Source organism: Apium graveolens, chromosome 2, assembly GCF_009905375.1.
Source record: "Apium graveolens cultivar Ventura chromosome 2, ASM990537v1, whole genome shotgun sequence".
NCBI lineage: Eukaryota > Viridiplantae > Streptophyta > Magnoliopsida > Apiales > Apiaceae > Apium > Apium graveolens.
Genome location: NC_133648.1, coordinates 107,797,469 through 107,811,265, shown reverse-complemented (window position 1 = coordinate 107,811,265; position 13,797 = coordinate 107,797,469). Strand labels below are relative to the sequence as shown.

The 13,797-nt window shown below is 38.7% G+C and overlaps 1 non-coding gene across 1 annotated transcript; it reads right to left on the bottom strand.

The window, feature by feature from the left end:
- Positions 1-12,681: 12,681 nt before the first annotated feature.
- On the bottom strand, positions 12,682-12,788 carry LOC141710365 (small nucleolar RNA R71). The gene has a single exon (XR_012570890.1). It is a non-coding gene; the product is annotated as a small nucleolar RNA R71 (small nucleolar RNA).
- Positions 12,789-13,797: the final 1,009 nt, after the last annotated feature.

Genomic DNA, 13,797 nt, shown 5'->3' with positions numbered 1-13,797 from the left:
TACAGGGAGTCATCCTGTTCCACATAATCCTCATCTTCCTCTTCACTGTGTTCTTGGTTTCTATTGTCCTGATTATGGCTTCCCTGGTCCTCAGACCCAGGGTTCGCCCTAGTTCCAATCTTTCTTGGCGGCATGATTCTGATAATAATAAAAACAATTATTGGGAAAAATTCAACGTTAGGTCACAATCATATACAACATTGTGCCTTGCACAGCTCTTATAATGGGGAGAACGTATATCGCAATTCTATTATTTTAAGAAAGTTCTAATACGAAGTGCAGTAATAATAATAATAAAACAGTGATCCCGTCACTATGGAACTGAACTGAAAGGAAACAAATATATACATAATGCGAGAATACATAGTTTGATCTGGTCAAAAGTACAACAGTGCTACAGTCATCTGTCCCAAAAGTGATACACAAGAGTCTATCTGTCTAGTCAGAAAAAGGGATGCTATATACAAGTCAACTATCCCGGAAAATTGGCTCTTACTAAGGCCTCGGCTAACTAGACAACTAGACTATTCCATCATCAATCCTGAATCACACACCGGAACGGGTCAGCTCCCAAACCCTTTCCATCGCACGACGGAAGATATAGTCGGCCTGCCGCCTGGAGATCCTACCATACCTGTCCCCCTGGAGAGATCTGAGTCTCGCTCGGGACGTGAGCTCTATCCCCGTAAGCTCCCTCCTCAAGGATCGGGGTATAGAAGCCCTGGTCTCATAAGCTCGGGTACGCCTACCCGCCCTCTCTGCATCCAACTCCCTCCTGGCCTCATCCAGTCGGGCCTCGGCAACAGCCACTCGGGTCCTCAAAACATCCTGAACATATCCATGAGCTAACGAAGACTGTCTCTGGGCAGGGTCAAGAGGTGGTGAATCCGGAGCCGCTGAGGGTGCCTCCTCGGTCTGCCTAGGCTCGGAAGTATGGGTCTCTGAGCTGTCATCATCAGGAATCCAAGATAGTGGTGGAGGGGTAGGGGCTCTGACCACCGGAAGTGTGGGTAAAGGGATACCATCATACACTACCATAGGTCCAACACACTCCTCAGCTACTGGGACCTCCTCCGGGTCCTCCTCATCTGAAATAGCAATGACCTCCGTCTCTGACTCCTCTGAGGGGTCCTCCTCATCCTCCTCCATCTCAGGCTCCTCCTGATCCTCAACATCTAGCAGTGCCTCATCATGCTCACGCTCGTACATCTCAGGGTCCTCCATCTCAGGCGCCTACACATTAAACGAGCTAAGTTACTATCATGATACTTATAAGGGTTCCCGTAAGGGTTTTAGCTGTCAGTACTACTTTAAGTAGTCCGACCATGAACTTGGCAAGAGTTCTTATTATCTTTGTGAGTTTATTATTTTATCGTCGCATCATCTCTGAGGTTTATAACGCTTAGCTCTGATACCATTTCTGTAACACCCCCAGATCCGGGGTCGGGGATCCGGGTTGTCACGGTCTTTCTTTCCACAATATCACTTCACTTAATTAATAATAAATAACCTCATACTGTGACCCCACACTAACACACACCACAACCCGTTATAGTCTCAGAGATGAAATTAAAATAAGTACAAGTCTTTGAATCCACAATTTAAAATTATTACAACCCAAAATGATTACTTGATAATTTACAGTTAATTGCCATTATCTGCCACAAGTTATAATTATACATAATTTGATTCTCAAAAGTAGATGGTCTAAACTACAATGGATCTACCTCTGCAGCTATAGCAGCTACAATATCAGCGGGAAGACGCGGGACGCTTCCCACGCGCTTGCGCTGGGTCTGCTGGAGTCTGGCCATCTCTCCTAACTGTTGTTGTGTGATGAAGAAATAAAGCAAGAGTGAGCCTTACAGCTCGCAAGATAATATGTATAGTGATAACAATAATATAAGTATCTAAATGGATACTTAATAGCATCTCTATCATATGCAAGATAATTACTTGCTAGATATAAGTAAAAACAAGGAATGAAGTTACCAATACTTCCCCACACTTATATCATTTATAAAGCTACTTGAACTATCACCGTTCAAAGTATTATAAGATTCACGAGGTCATCTTATAGATGAGACCACAAATAAAACTTGAAAATATTTGATCTTTGAAATATTTTGAAAAGAGATGAAGTTACGAGATACTTCATTCAATGGATACACCAATAAAAATGTTTGACCCTGTCAATGCTTCGGCAACCACCCATTAGTAGCCTTTCGATCGAAATGCTACGGGTAGTGTTGCAGAATTATCCAAATGGATGATGAACTCATTACGGGAGTTTACCGCGCCAGGAGGACCACTTACGATGATCAGTCGTAGTAGTACAACCCCACCATTTTCTACATGTAGAGGAGAACCTGTCGGATTTACTTGTCAACCGAACACTGAACTCCTAAGGAATGGACCGCCTTAGCGGAACTTCCAGGCCATTTGGGCCAATATAATAAGGCTGGGCCGGCACTACTCGACCACTTACGCCACTCCTAGTTCAGATGAAATCCATGACTCTGAAACGTAAAGCTCGTTTCCCCCTTTCCCCAAGTAGAAACTTGTTGATACGGCTCCACCAAGAAGTCGTACCTAGTTGGAAAGGAAAACTCACCGATATTTCCCAGGCGATGCCTGTTAATGGATTAACTTGTTCCAAGAATTTTACTTCCCGAATATTGGGTAAGTAATCAAAAACTCTTTTACCAAGACAGCAACCTTGTTGCGAATATAAAACACACCACCGAGCCGGATCCCCCAGGTTTTGAGCGAGTATTTAAATCCCCTTTTTAAAAGGAAGATCTTAAATATAAAAATAGTTTTGGGATCCGCTCTAACTTTTGAAAATCATTTTAAAGACTCGAAAACACTTTAAAGAGTGTTTGGAGTAAAACTGATTTAATGAAGTAAATCAGTCCCCAGAATATTTAGAAAGTGTCTGAATATTATTATTTAAATAATATTCCCATAAAAAAATAATCTTTATAAAATAATTGAAGTAGAAGTATTAAAACTTATACTTGAAACGAGTATTAAATAACCAAAGATATACTTATATGAAAGTATTATCTTTATTTGAATAATCGAAAATAAGTTTGATTATTAACACCTTATTCTTTAATAAAATAAAGAATATATTTCAGCAAATAATCAGAGTCATAGATCCTCAAATGAATATTCAAATAATATTCAATAAATAATATAAAAGGAGTCATAAGTCCTCGAATGAATATTCAAATGATATTCAATAAATAATATAAAAGGAGTCATAAGTCCTCGAATGAATATTCGAAATAATATTCAATAATAAAATAAAGTTTAAAGTTATCGAATAAACCTTATTCGATTAATAGTTTTGAAAACTATGACCATATATATATATAAATATATATATATATATATATATATATCCATATCCATATATACAAAATCTACTCGGGATCCTCGACTCCCGGTTTTAGAAAATATTTTCACCTTTGAGTCCCTATACTAAGGGTATATGCAAGATACAACTATCCTTTAGCATAGGTATTATCAGATAAACCAACAGATATATATCTCAAGAATATAAAACAGGCATGCATATATACCATATCACATGCTACAATATATCGCAACATTTGCTAAATAACAATCATGCAATATCACAAGATAATGCATAAACATACATTTACATCACAACAACAGTGTATCGGATAGAATACTTGCCTGAGCGACTTGGGGGTGAGAAAGGCTCGGGACGAGTCTGGTAACCTATAAACAACAAGTAAGTTGGAATTAAACCAAAATCACTTGTAAATCTATACTTTAACTAACTTAGACTCTAACGCTTGTTTTGCGCTCACCGATTCGCTTAAGTCACTCGGGTACCCTCGGCTCCATCATTTTTAATAATTTAATCTTTACGAGTTTTAAAGCGATTCCTTCGCGAATGACTTACCAACTGCCTAACGCACTTACCATAAATGTGTCACACATTAATTAACCCTTTTTGGTCTTTAACCTATGTTTCAAAGTAAGGCGAGGGAAAAAGTTTCGTCCGCGAAACGCCGTTACTTGAAACGGTCGTTTCTCCTAAACCGTAAATCGGAATCGAACGAACTACATATCAAAACGAAGCTCGTAACATGAGCTATCTAAACATGGCAGTGGTCACAATTTAGCAGGGGGTTCTCGGGTCCTAATGCTATGCACAAAAACAGTCCAAAGAAAATCGGACGTTACGACGGCTATGTTTACGCGATTTCCCATTTTTTAAACTACCCACAATCAACACAAACCATCCTCAAATCCAACACACAACAAACACCCATCCTTATCACATCATAACAACCCCAACCAATTCAATTTAACCATTCATACTTATGCTTAAACTTTACTTTAATCATTCTTAAGTTTCTTTAAATCAAAACCACAAAATTACCATTTCATTTCACTACCATTCCAAATCTCAAACTCTAATCATAACAACAACTACAATAACATCCTACTCATCAAAATCACCTTATAATATATATGAACCTAGGGTTTTAAAATGGTATACCTTCCTTGAAGTGGTGGGTTGAGCTAGGAAGCCTTAAGAAGCTTGGAGAAGCCTTAGGAAAGCTTGGATCTTCAAGAAAAACAAGAAAAAGTTCAAGTTAAAAACTTGAAAACACTATTCATTGTCTTCTTCATTGATTAAATGGAGAAGCTAGAGAAAGAATTAATGGCTTAAACTCATGATATAGCCATAACTAAGCATAAAGATGGTTAGGGAATTTTCTTACCAATTAAGGATGCTTGGATCTTGATTTTGAGAATTTTAGCTTTGAAAAAAAGTGAAAAGCCGAGAGCTAGGTGATGAACAAATGCCTTGGCTGATTTTTTGATTTTTGATGAAATGATTTGCTAGCTTGGTTGGCTTGGTTTTGTTTTTGATTTAGCAAATTACCACCTTGCCCTTGAATTTGTGTGGTCCTTAATCAACCACACCTCCCTTCTTCCATGTCATGCTTATGTCACCCTTATGATGTCATCCTCCCTTCCTTGTCTCCTTTCTATTGGTTGGATGACATCACTCCCATTAAACCCTTTGATTAGCTTCCTAATCATTTGCCTAATGACCGCTGATCTGTTGTACGGTTCGCTTAACTTTCATTCTCGGTTATCGTTTGAAGGATCATACCCGGGATCTTATTACTTAGGTTCCCTTAACCTTTCTCAATACGTTATATTCCTTTTTATGATCCTCTATTATAATCCTTTAATTTAAATCCTTTTTATCCTGTTACCTTATACTCAATTCTCTCCGTATCTTGTGGATTTCCGGGAAAAACCAAAGTGTTCGGAATTGGGTTCTGACGATATTTACATACACTTATATACTTCATATAGTACTAATAAAATCCCAGAATATCCATAACAGAACCCCTACATAGTGTGGCGTGAAAAGTTTTCTCATTCAGCTAAAACACTATTCACAAGGGTTACAAAAAGTTGAAAAATTTTGGGGTTATTACAGTATGTCTTTCTCTCCATGCGATGTCCCCTTCCTCTGCTTAGTCTCAGTCGCTGCGTCATCAAAATCGTGGATCAACTTTTTCTGAGGACCTTTGCCCTTCCAGCTACGCTGAGAGACCTTGAGGCGGCGCGCCTTACACTTGGCATTCTGGATCGAACTTCTCTCTACCCTTGACATCTGGGCATTGATCTGATTCATCTGATCAGCTAGCCCTTCGAGATACGTCATAACCGCCTGCCCATCCATGGTTGCGATTGGTGGAGGTGGCGCCTGGTTCTCTAGGGGCGTGTGCTCGACCTCGTTCTGGTCCTTCTTCTTGCCCCCACTTCCTGGTGTCGCCGCTTGTTTGCCTTCTTTGGTCATCTCTTCTCCCTAAGATGAAATCCCCCTCCTTCTAGCACCAATTGTTATAGGGAGATTTTCGTATAATAGTGTTATGGAGGTTAATGGGCGGAACAAGGATCAAGGACTGTGTTTGAGGGTGGAGGAAGGTTATTTGGTGGTGGTTGGGCTTGTATGTTGACTCCTTAAGAAAGAATAGGGTTTGTTGTTCTCTATCAAGTGTCGACTCATGTCTCATACAAGTGTCTACGTACCCTATTTATAGGGATCAAGCCTCACGTAGTTCTTGGGGAACAAGTCACTTAGGCTAGGGTTAGGACTCTTCAGCCCGTGCAGCCCAAGCCCATGATAGAGTCAGGCCTTCATCCAATTAGTCACGTAAATCTCAACCGGCTCCACACGCTTCCTACAATCTCGCGGCATCTCCGCAATCCTTCCCGTGATTATAGGAACAACCTGTGTCGGCCCCGAAATCTATGAGCAACTCAATCATCTATGAGTTACTTTCCATGTTGAACATAAAGTCCTCTAATGCGGGCGGCCTGGCGGCCTCGGCCCGCACCGCCTTCCTTTTCAATCAATAAATATAATGTTACCTTTGATTTCATAAGATGTGGGCTCATGAGCCCAGCCCGCGTGTGGGCAACCAAGCCCAGCTCGAGTACTATCACCTGAGCCCTTCTCGCGTGAAGTCACCTGAGCCCACCTCGCGCGTAGACACCAGATGGCAAGTGTGAGCCCAACTCGCATATCATGAGCCCAGCTCACATGTCACGAGCCCAGCTCTCATGTCACGAGCCAAGCCCGCACATTCTGGCCCAAATCATATTAATCCATGATTCTAGCCCACATATGGGAGTCCAGCTATTCAATGCACCTATGGGGACCTGTTTAGGGCCCATGACCGAAAGCGGGCATAACGGGACCCATTAGCACCACCATCATCATAAACTCCTGACCTCCAGAACTCCAGTACCTGAGTCTCTGAGATTGCTTCAGGTTGGGTCAAAGCATACCCAATCTCACTTCCAAATAGAAAATCTTGGATGAAGTGAAGTTCAGATGGGGCTTCATCCTTGCTCATTATAGCCAAGTAGTTGTTAGGAACAAACTTAGCTCCATTGAAAATGATGACTTTGGGTGCCATATCTGTGAAAAATAAGTGAGAAAATAGAGTGTACACAAGGTGTTTGATAAATGGCCTGTAAGAAAATAGCTTCAGAGAATATTAGTGAGAGAGAGAATGAGAGAGATTAGAGAAAGAAAAGTAGGTAAAAGATTATAAAATATTTTAACTCCCATATATATACTCTCTTTTTGACAACTGTTATGATTGAAGCAGAACAGACTTTAGACACCTGGCAGCATATCATTAGTCAAAAAATTATTAGTGGGCACGGGTATTAAGCAGTAATAAATGTGCACATGCAGTGTTTCAAGGAAAACACGCTTCCCACTTACTAAATGATTATGACTATTTTTATCTCACCTAATTAAATTCTGATAAAATATGACCGTTACAGTATTTACCACAAATAAGTCAAGTAAATAAATAATGCCACGTAAGCATCAGAGTTTGCATCAGGATTTAATATCAGAACTTGACTATTATTATATTTTAATGGTCATCAGAACATGGCTTCTGTACTCAAAAAGTGAATGTTTGTTTCTGTGATTCTTTATACAAATACTAACTTGTTTCTTCAGAGTTTAAGCATCAGAACTTCCATCAGAACTTGTCCTCAGAATTTATGCAAATGACACTCAACTGTTTGTCAATAACAACTTAATCATCACATTATTTTTTATCATTTATATGGAGTGAAAGTGTGTGCATTAGCAAAATATCAGATAAAGATTAAAGTCTGATAAACTTCAGTACATCTTAGAAATAAGGCATAACTAAGAAAAGTGCTTAAAATTTGTCATTAATAGTGAAGTCTACTATAGAATAAATTTATGCAAGAATTCGCCTCAACTGTTTTTGCTCATTTTATGCATCTTTTGAAATTCCTTTTTACTCTAGATCTTAAAGGAGTACATGACTTCAATTTTCTTTTCTTTTCTTCAGATAAGTGAGGCTTATCAAACATGTGGTTCATCCTTAAGATTTACTGACATCAGAATTTGACAGATAAGAGGCAAGAATCTAGTTTGTGACTTAGTAATAAGATACACAAAGTAAATTTGACTAAGCTCAACATCAGAAGTTGCTTGTGTTAATGAATTTCCACATAAACAACTAATTCAAACATGCGATTTCTAGTATGTTAAAGACTGCTAGGTCAGCATCTAGCACAGTTATCCTCATTATGGTGAATATTCACGAAACATTCAAAACACTATCATAGTATATAGATCTACATCAGTTAACAATCAGTATTTAATGTATTACAATTTAAGCACAAATTACATGAAGATAAGACAATCTGTAAACACTGATCATAAAGTCTGATGTATGAGAATAAAAACTAAACAGACATTGAGAAAGAACCTGAAACCATTCCAAGTTCATTTACCAGTCTTCTAAAAGTAGCTTCACATGGTGGTTTTGTGAAGATATCTGCTAGTTGTTGATCTGTTGGAACAAAATGCAATTCCATTGTACCTTCCATCACATGTTCCCTTATGAAATGGTACCTAATGCTGATGTGCTTTGTCATTGAGTGTTGAACTGGATTACCCGTCATAGCAATAGCACTTTGATTATCACAGTAAATAGGTATTTTAGAAAATTCTAACCCATAGTCCAGTAACTGATTCTTCATCCATAGAATCTGTGTACAACAGCTTCCTGCAGCAATATATTCTGCTTCTGCAGTTGATGTGGGAATTAATTTATGCTTCTTGCTAAACTAAAAAACCAATCAGCCTCCAAGAAATTGGCAGCTTCCACTAGTGCTTTTCCTGTCTATTTTGCATCCTGCAAAATCTGCATTTGAGTAACCTATTAGCTTAAAATCTGATTCTCTGGGATACCACAATCCTAGATCAGCTGTACCCTTGAGGTATTTGAAAATTCTATTCACAGTTATTAGATGAGGTTCTCTTGGATCAGCCTGAAATCTTGCACAAAGACAGGTAGCATACATGATATCATGTCTAATTGCAGTTAAATAGAGTAAAGAGCCAATCATACCTCTGTAGTTTGTAATATCTACTGATGAACCAGTATCTTTATCTAACTTGGTTGCAGTGGCCATGGGAGTGGATGCAGTTAAACTGTCTTGCATTCCAAATTTCTTGAGTAAATTTCTGGTGTACTTGGATTGATTTATGAAAGTACCTTCTTCATTTTGCTTGACTTGAAGTCCTAGAAAATAGCTAAGTTCTCCCATTATACTCATTTGATATCTTGACTGCATTAGCTTTACAAACCTTTCATAGAGTTTGGAATTTGTAGAACCAAATATGATATCATCAACATATATATGTAACAAAAGTAAGTCCTTTCCATGGTTGAGATAGAACAGTGTTTTATCAATTGTACTTTTCTGAAATCCACTTTCCAGAAAAAATTGAGCTAAAGTCTCATACCATGCTCTTGGAGCTTGCTTAAGGCTATAAAGTGCTTTAACAAGCCTATAGACATGATTTGGAAATTTTGAATCTACAAAGCCTGGATGTTGTTCAACATATACCTCTTCTTCCAATTCTCCATTGAGAAAAGCACATTTCACATCCATTTGAAAGACTTTAAACTTTTTGTGAGCAGCATAAGCCAAAAAGATTCTTATGGCTTCCAATCTAGCAACTGGTGCAAATGTTTCATCATAATCAATACCCTCCTATTGAGAGTAGCTTTTAGCAACCAGCCTTGCTTTGTTTCTTATAATTATGCCATCACTGTCAGTTTTGTTTCTGAACACCCATTTTGTGCCAACAATTGATCTGTTCTTTGGTCTTGGCACTAGGGTCCAGACTTTATTTCTTTCAAATTCATTTAACTCTTCCTGCATTGCTTGCACCCAATCAGCATCTTGAAGAGCTTCTTCCACTTTCTTTGGTTCAGTCTGAGATAGAAAAGAATGATAGAGACATTCATTTGATGTTGCAGTTCTAGTTCTGACACCTGCTTCAGGATCTCCAATTATTAAGTCAGGTGTATGTGATTTGGTCCACTTCCTTGCAGATGGAAGTTGTTCTCTAGAACTGGATTCTCCCCCATGATCCATGCTATTTCCATCAGCATTTTCTGATGCTCCCCTGTAGTTATGCTCTCTGAGACTTCAGAATTTGAGTTGGATCCTTCAGGATTTGAAGTATCAGAGTTTCCAGAATTATCAGAATTTAGCTCATCAGAACTTGAAGAGCCAGTGACAGGTTCTGATGCTTCTTGAGAGTCTTGAGTTATGATAGGATCTTCAGCTTGCTCCCCCTGGACAGATGCATTTTCCCTTGGAGTATTTACCACAGTTTCAATGACATCAGAACTTAACCCGTCAGAACTTACAGGATCAGGATTTAAGTCATCAGAATTTACAGAATCAGAATTTAAATCTTCATTTTCAAATCTCAGCTGATCATGATCATTGAAATCTTCAAGTCCAGTAATCTTCTTATCATCAAAAGATACATTGATAGATTCCATGACAACCCTTGTTCTTAAATTGTAGACTCTGAAGGCTTTTGTGGAAAGTGGATATCCAACAAAAATTCCTTCATCAGCTTTTAAATCAAATTTTGACAGCTGTTCAGGATGAGTCTTAAGAACAAAACACTTGCAACCAAATACATAAAAGTATTTCAGATTTGGCTTCTTTTTCTTCACCATCTCATATGGTGTTTTTCCATGCTTGTTTATGAGTGTAGCATTTGATAAGTGGATTTTATATCCACTTGGAACGCTTCATTACAAGCTTAAATTGGTATTTTGGACTCAAGTTATTGGTATTTTAATGTGTTTTTGTGTTATTGCATTTCAGGTATCAGTTATATGAAGAAATAAGCTTTTAAAGGAAATATGATGAAAAGTGATCAGAATTGTAAGCCTAGGCCATTTTCAAGTTGTATAGAATCTCGTTAGCTTCGCGTGGACAGTTGAATCGCCTAATTTTGACGAGTAGAACTCAAGTTATGGGCAAAATAAGATTCATCAGAATTTACCAGAAAGGCTACAGGCGTCCTGCTGGTGTCAGGCATCCTCCTGCTGGTGTCAGGCGCCCGCCTGCTGGTGCTAGGCGGTCGCGTGCTGATGCGCGGCTGACTTCGCTGAATTTGCTGAAAAAGCCTTTTTTTTAGTGGAATTTGACGATTTTAAGGGTCCAGGTCCAATATGGGCTTATATATACTTAAAAAAAGGGTTTTCATCATCCGGGATGATTGGGATACCAAGAAGAAGACCTAGAAGCACAAAAAAACTCCGAAAAAGAAGATCTTATTTTCAACTTGTGATTATTTGAATTAGTTGTAACTTTGGATGCTCGTTTTCATTCTTGTTGAACCTAGACCTTGTTTATTCGTACTTTGATTATTATTCAGTTTACTAAGACCTTGTTTATACCATGCTTTCATTGGAACCCATGGTGATGATGAGTTCGATTATGAACTAATCATTGTCATGGCATTCTAGCAGATTTACTTATGGGTTTCAATAGTTAATTGTTTTGATATCTTGGTGTGTAATGATTAATTGATATCCTAGTATTGGTTGTGCTTATTCATCTTATGTGCGTAGCTAACATATAAGATAGCGTGTTAATCTCTATTGAAGCGACAGTGAATTTAGAGGTTTATAACTTGCCATGCTAGCATAGGTTCATGTATGTGTTATGCATGATTCGTAGGTAATTTTAACCATCTTACTTGCCCTATGTAATCATGATAGATAACTTGTGCATTAAACCGTTATGTTTTCAATTCTTATAGATATATAAGGACTAAGCATAACTGGTGTCTATTCAACTTCTATCTCTTTTGTGGATGCTTGGTAGTAGGGTATTCGTACAACGAAAGTTGGCGTTTACTAGTTTCGTGTTATCTGATTAGTATCATCACCATTACATGTTAAGGTTAAGAACAATAAGGTTATTGAATGAAGTAGTAATGAAGTTAGAATCCCATGTTTGTCATATATAATAATTCAACCTCAATTCTCTTAGTTAATGTTATTTAGTATAATCTCTTAGTTTAATAAAAATCCAATTTGTTATTTGTCTTAGCATTGAGCAATAACCATACATTGTTGTTGAGGTGCATAAATTAAACTTAACCTAAACCAGTCTCTGTGGGAACGAATCTAATTTATATCTTATACTACTTGTGAACGCGTATACTTGCATGAATATTAGCCCGTGTTTTCGCCCTAACAAGTTTTTGGCGCCGCTGCCGGGGTCTTGGTGTTAATTTTTCGTTTATGTGCTTGTCATTAGTGGTCGTTAAAGTTCACTGACTCGGATTCTTTTACTTTCACGGTTTATTTGTTTGTGTTTCAGGTACTCATTACAATGGGAGATCCAGCAGCATGAACGAAAGCCTTTATGGATTTTTCTCAACCCAAGATCAATGACATTCAATCTAGCATTATCAGGCCAGCTATCACAGCTAATAACTTTGAGATAAAGCCTGGTATAATTCAATGGGTACAGAATTCAGTCCAGTTTGGGGGTTCTCCAACGGAAGATCCCAATACGCACATTAGGGATTTCATAGAGATCTGCGACACCTTCAGGTTCAATGGTGTTTTTGAAGATGCTATTAAGCTGAGACTTTTCCCATTCTCTCTGAGGGACAAGGCTAAGAGTTGGTTACACTCTCTACCAGCTGGTTCGATTGGTACTTGGGAAGATCTTGCTCAAAAGTTTCTCACTAAATTCTTCCCTATGGCGAAGACAACTGCATTCAGAAATGCTATTACTCAATTTGCGTAGTAAATGGGAGAATCTTTGTGTGAAGCTTGGGAGCGCTACAAGGAGATGCTTAAAAAGTGTCCTCATCATGGAATGCCTGATTGGATGATCATCAATTGCTTCTATAACGGGTTGGGAGCACAGTCAAGACCCATGCTCGACGCAGCATCAGGTGGAGCATTATGGGTGAAGAGCTATGAGGAAGCTTATGATCTAATTGAACTAATGGCTGCTAATGAATATCAGTATCCAGCCCAGAGATTGCCACAGAGCAAGGTAGCAGGAGTTCTTGAGGTGGATACAGCTATGGCTATCACTGCTCAACTAAAGGAGTTGTCTATGAAGATCGATTATCTGGCTAACTTGGGTGTTAATCAGATAACCAGTGTTTGTGAGCTATGTGCAGGTTCGAATGCGACGGAGCAATGCGCTATATCTAGTGAATCAACTCAGTTTGTGAGCAACTTTCAGAGATCGCAGCAACCAGTTCCAAACACTTATCATCCTGACAACTGGAATCATCCTAACTTCAGCTGGAGCAACAATCAGAATGCGATGCAACAGCCATTCCAGTAGTTTAGAAATAAGCTATTCAACCCTCCTGGTTTTCAGCAACAAATTACACCAAAACAAAAAACTCTTAGTGCATGTCTATCTTCGAATGAAAAATCTGAATTGGAGGAGTTGCGGCTTATGTGTAAAAACCAGGCTCTTATATGCCAAAACCAGGCTATTTCTATCAAGACTCTGGAGAACCAAATAGGGAAAATTGCTAATGCCTTATTGAATCGACCACCAGGAACATTTCCTAGTGATACAGAAACAAATCCAGGCAAGAGGAAAGTTGAAGAACAGGTGAATGCCATCACCTTAAGGTCTGGAAAGGTCACAAGCCCCCAAATTCAGCAAGACGAAGAGCCTGAAAAATCTCAAGTTTCAGAAAATGCAGTTGTGGCTGAAGAAGAAGTGCAGAAGGAAGCAGAGGTGGAACCAAGGAAGACTACTGTGTAACACACTCCTCTTGAGGGTAATACAGGGGAGAAATAGATCTGTCCTCCACCTCATTTTCCTAAGAGGTTGCAGAAGAAAAAGCTGGATAAGTAG